Raw genomic sequence first — 5,741 nt, 5'->3', positions numbered from 1 at the left:
TTGCTCTTCCCCTGTCCTTCCAGCTGGTCTTCTGGGGGAGGAGCCTGCTGTGCTTTTTCTCAGGTGTGTGCACCGGGGGGAGCTGCGTCGCCCCCCTGCCAGGTGCACGGCTCAGTGGGAGCTGTTTACCCTGTGAGGCCTGTGTCCCCTGGTGGCCCCAACGCTCCCAGGCACAGGTGACACCAGGAGAAATGAACACACTGGTAGCGGCCAGCACTCCAGCCCTGGAGTTAGCTCCTGCTGTAAGGATCGCAGCTCCCAGAATGCACTGGCCTGGATGCCCCGGGGGTGGGGTGCGCTGACCTGCAGAGCTCAGCGCGGCCAGGTGGTAGGACCATCCCTGCTGTCCTGGGCCCTCTCGGCCTCCGCCTGTCCCAGGGAGACCACAGGATAGGGGGCTGTGTCTCCCGTCACCCTGGGCTCCGGTGCCTGCACCGCTGGAATCATGCTCCCGGGGCTGCCGAATCCCCTCCCCCAGAGCCACCGCCTGCGCTGCTCCCGAGGCCCCGCTGGGCGCCCGCTCCAGCCCCTTACCGCGGTGGGCCTGGGGGTGTGGGGTGCTCTCCCCCAGGCGCTCCTGTTCTGTGAGGGACCCCGGGAACCTGGGGGCTCCACTGCCCCTCCTGGGATCCTGTCCTAGGTCCCTGCCAGCACCTTTCTATCCGAGAAGAATCCGGGTGGATTTTTTAACGTTCCTGCTTCTACAGGACTGAGCTTTCCTGCCCCGGGGTCTCTCGCCGCCCCCCCCCCCCTTAGCCCAGCTCCTCATGGGGCCCCTCCCCCACCGAATTCTTTTTTATTTTTTTTCCCATGGTCCAACCTTGTTAGAAGCGCAAACTACTCTCTCTCTAGCATTCCCGCCATTCTCTCTGTAAATCAGGGGATGATGTCGTGGGTTTTCAGGATGATTTGAAAGTTATCTAGGTAAGTTGGTGGGGACAGGTGACTTGGGGACCCTACTCTTCCGCCATCTTGCCCCACCCCTCTCAACAACAGCAATTTATAATTACAAATGTGTTTGCTTCTGAGAGAGAATAGTTTATTTACTCAGACTCAGATATAAAGGACACAGCCAGGTACATGGCTGAGAGCAGGGACTCTGGACCCAGGCAACCGGGGTTTGAATCCTGACTGCCACTTCCCAGCTTTGGGATCTTGAGGAAGCTCCTGTCCTCACTGTGCCTCAGGTCCCTTATCTATAAACCGTGGATAACAGCTGTACTTACCTAATGGAGCCGTTATGAGGACAAAGCCAAGTAATCCATGCAGAGCACATACAACAGACCTGACACGTAGCAAATGCCAAGTGAGTACTTGTGGATGTTGCAAATCCTGGCCTCACTCCACACTCACGTATGGTCTCAGGATAAAGTCAGTCAAGTAACAGAGGGTTCGTAAAGCGAGGGTAATACTTGTACATCATAGAGCTCTGGTGAACCTGAAGCCCTTAGCCTCCTGCAGCACATGGTATTGTAGTTACTGTCATCCTTGGGGCTGGCACTGACATCCTCCCTTTGATCCCTCAACGCTCCAGAGGGCACTATTACATCTATCAAATATCGCCCTTTGCCACCATCCAGTGGCCAGTTGTAATAAAATCCCTTCATGTCTGGAGCGGCTTCTGTCATCATCACACGGCACTGTTCATCAGTGTAGGGGTCACAGCCATTTTCTCACTGGAGCCCTAAAGCAGCCTGGGCATTTTGATTGTCCATGACCCTACCGACTTACTGCAGGATACGTATATTGCTGTCATCATGATAAAAATAGCAACCTCTTACTAGAACTTTTCAATCTATACAACGGGTCATGGAAATGATCTCATTTGCTAAAGCGAGCAACAAGGAACAATAGGCTTAGATTCTGGCTTTTGTTTGAGCCCAAACCCAACACCTAGAGGGTGGTGTCTGGAATTTCTGTCAGAAAACATGGATGGCCCCTTTACCTCTGACTTAAGCTTCCAGTAGCTAAATCTCAGAGTCTAACTTGAATTTCCTCCTGCCATTCGCTTCTGCCACCATTCCAGAATGCAGTGGTCACAAGGAATAATTTGAAACCGGATGTTGACCACTCAGTAGGCTCTTCTCATTTAGATAAATAAGTAGATCAGGCTGTGCTCTGGCACTCCAGGCAAAGATGGCGGAGTGCAGTTACAGCTTTTTGCTGACTACATTCAGCCCATCTGGTAAACTTGTCCAGATTGAATATGCATTGGCTGCTGTAGCTGGAGGAGCCCCTTCAGTTGGAATTAAAGCCGCAAATGGTGTGGTATTCGCAACTGAGAAGAAACAGAAATCCATTCTGTATGATGAGCGAAGTGTCCACAAAGTGGAACCAATTACCAAGCACATAGGCCTGGTGTATAGTGGCATGGGCCCAGATTACAGAGTGCTCGTGCACAGAGCTCGAAAACTTGCTCAGCAATACTATCTCGTTTACCAAGAACCCATTCCCACAGCTCAGCTGGTACTCTCTAGTAGCTTCGGTGATGCAAGAATACACTCAGTCAGGTGGTGTTCGTCCATTTGGAGTTTCCCTACTAATCTGTGGTTGGAATGAGGGGCGACCGTATTTATTTCAGTCAGATCCATCTGGAGCTTACCTTGCCTGGAAAGCCACAGCAATGGGAAAGAACTATGTGAATGGGAAGACTTTTCTTGAGAAAAGATATAATGAAGACCTGGAACTTGAAGATGCCATTCATACAGCCATATTAACCCTAAAGGAAAGCTTTGAAGGACAAATGACAGAAGACAACATAGAGGTTGCATTCTGCAATGAAGCTGGATTCAGAAGGCTCACTCCGACTGAAGTTAAGGATTACTTGGCTGCCATAGCATAATAAGCAAGTGACTGAGAAATCTGGAATTTCAGATAATCCCTCTACTTAAACATGTTTAAAGTATGTTTTGTTTTGCAGACTTTTTGCATACTTATTTCTACACGGTTTAATGGACTGATGTTTTTAAAACGATACTTATAAATCATAATAAACTGTTAAATCCAACATCTAGCTTTTTAGGAGTTAGTAAAATTTTAAAATAGTGATTTCCTGCTTTTTATCACAGTTGACTTCTGGAAACTACACTGCAGAGCAGAAGGGTGAACTCATTCTTCATGCAATTTTGGTTCAGTCAAGTCTTGTTATATTCTTTACTGTCAGATATTCTCTGTCAGTAAAGCAGAACTGCTTTTAGTAAACATCATTGCATTTAGAGCTGAGAGAAGCTCTAGAATTCATGAGATAAGATGGATAGCATAGGTGTTTTGTAGGCATCGTTAGATGTGGATCAGTGAAACCCCAGGACACTGACATTGCACTAGAGCTATGAAGGGTGCTAGGCTGAAGGGTTTCCTATGGAGATCCGTGATGTAAGTAAATAAAAAATGGTTTATTGGTTCCCATTGGTTTGTCCATCACAAGTAGGTAAATATTTAAAAGGAGCCCCTCAGGTTCTATTAGACTTCTTACACCCAAGGGTGAACCTTAAGTGCTGGAAATAAAATCCTAATACTTAAACATAAAAAAAAAGATAAATAAGTAGATCAATAGCCTGATATGCGCGTCTCACACCCAAATACTCATGCATATCTTCCCACCACCCTGTCATGATTTATGAGTCAAGCAGCACAGGGCACGTGTTATGTTTGCTCACCATCAAACACATCCTGTGGTTACTTGAGATATAGTTGGGAGCCTTGGCCCAGATGGAAAATTGATGCCAACAGGATTCTCATATTTGGGAGCAGCCTCTAAATAGTTCTATCATGTAACTCTTCTTCTAAACCCACACTTGGGTTTTCCCATACATCTGCTCCCCTGGTATGTGAGGATGCATGCTGCTTTCTGGCCCTTGCTGTTAGCCCTGAACGGACAAAAGAGCTCAGCACCTGAAAAGGCAGTTCCCTGCAGGGAAGAGGTACCAGTGAGAGGAGCCAGACAGGCAGCTTCCTGTGAGGTTTCCAGAGAAACAGCTGTTGCAAATCATTCCAATTCTGTTTAAGGGACCCCAAACCAGTTGCTCTCAAATTAGTTGTAAATACATTAAAACTTTTTGCTACTCAAAATTTCCCAGCATCTTAAGGAACCTTCACGAGTCCTGCCATGCGGCTTTATTCCTGAATTGTGTCAAGTGGTGCCACACTGCCTGGCACATTGGAGGGAGCCGATAAACTGTGACCCAAGTTCCTGGGAGATGCCAGCTCACGGAAGAGCTAAAGGAAACAAAGAGCATCCTGGTAGATGTGCCCACAACTTAGGCTTTGTTTCACTTGTTACAGAATGTAAACTGCTTCTTTCTTTTTTTTTTTTTTGATCTCAGGTATCTCTTTTCTTTTTTTTTTCTTTTTTTTCTTTTTGGTTACATTTCTTTTTTTTAAAATTAATTTTTATTGGTGTTCAATTTACCAACATACAGAAAAACACCCAGTGCTCATCCCGTCAAGTGTCCGCATCCACGTTGAGATAAACTGCTTCTTTCACTGTCTCTGCCACCTTGGCTTCTAGATGTGTATGATGTTAGACCTGGAAGGGCCCTTAGAGACTGTATCAGTCGGGAAAGCCTACATTATGCTGCGCCCCCCACCCCGTGCATTTTCTGACCCAACCTTCTATTGTTCTGCTGCTCACTCCTGATTTATCTACTACTTATATACTACTGGTTCTCTTTCTCTGGTTGAACTCTTAACTGCTACAACACCTATAGGATGGATAAAATAAAATAGGATAAATGTTGGAAGGAAGCGAAGACATTGGAACCCACATATATTGCTGTTGGGAATGTAAAAGAATGCAGCTACTTTGAAAAGCACTTAGATCCTAAGAAAGTTAAACACAAAGTTATCATATGACCTAGAAATTCCATTCCTACATATATACGCAAGACAACTGAAACACATGTCCACAGAAAATTGTGTGCCTGAATATTCACAGCAGTGCTTTTCATAATATCCTGAATGCGGAAAAAACTCAAGTGTACATCAACAGATGGGTAAAGAAAATGTAGTACTATGTCATACAATGACCTACTACTCATGCATTCAAAAGGAATGAACTAAACACATAAGATAAAAAAAAAAAGGAGGGACTGATACTTGCTTCCACATGGATCAAACTTTAAAATATTCTGCTACGTTAAAGTCCCCAAAACAGGCAAATCTACAGATGTGGAAAGGAGATCAGTTACTGCCAGAAGTTTTGGGTAAAAGTGAATGATTCCTAATGGCTATGGAAGTCATTTAAGTCATTCCTTAAAAGGGAATGACTCTTTTTGGGGTAATGAAAGTATTCTACAGTCAGACAGTGGTGATGTTTTTTTTTTTTTTAATTTTATTTATTTATGATAGTCATCACAGAGAGAGAGAGAGAGGCAGAGACATAGGCAGAGGGAGAAGCAGGCTCCATGCAGGGAGCCTGACGTGGGATTCGATCCTGGGTCTCCAGGATCATGCCCTGGGCCAAAGGCAGGCGCTAAACCGCTGCGCCACCCAGGGATCCCAGTGGTGATGGTTTTAAAATCCTGTGAATATACTAAAATTACTACATTACATATTTTAAAGGGGTGGATTTAGTTATGTGAATTATACCTAAATAAAAGTATTATTAATAAAAAAAAAAAGAAGGTGGTTCTCCTACTTGGGGTCTAAGAATGAGATGCAGTCTCCTACTCAAAAACTCGAATTTCTGTCATTTGGGAGTGTGTGGATGGGCCGCCTTTTAAGGCAGGAGCAGCAAGGCTCTT

The 5,741-nt window shown here is 45.5% G+C and overlaps 1 pseudogene; it reads left to right on the top strand.

Annotated features, from left to right (window-relative positions):
* Window positions 1–2,115: 2,115 nt before the first annotated feature.
* On the top strand, window positions 2,116–3,042 carry LOC140596258 (proteasome subunit alpha type-2 pseudogene; annotated as a pseudogene).
* The last annotated feature ends 2,699 nt before the right edge of the window (window positions 3,043–5,741 follow it).

Source organism: Vulpes vulpes, chromosome X (genome assembly GCF_048418805.1).
Source record: "Vulpes vulpes isolate BD-2025 chromosome X, VulVul3, whole genome shotgun sequence".
Taxonomy (NCBI): Eukaryota; Metazoa; Chordata; class Mammalia; order Carnivora; family Canidae; genus Vulpes; species Vulpes vulpes.
The sequence above is the reverse complement of the archived record's forward strand: the minus strand, read 5'-3'. Positions and strand labels throughout refer to the sequence as shown.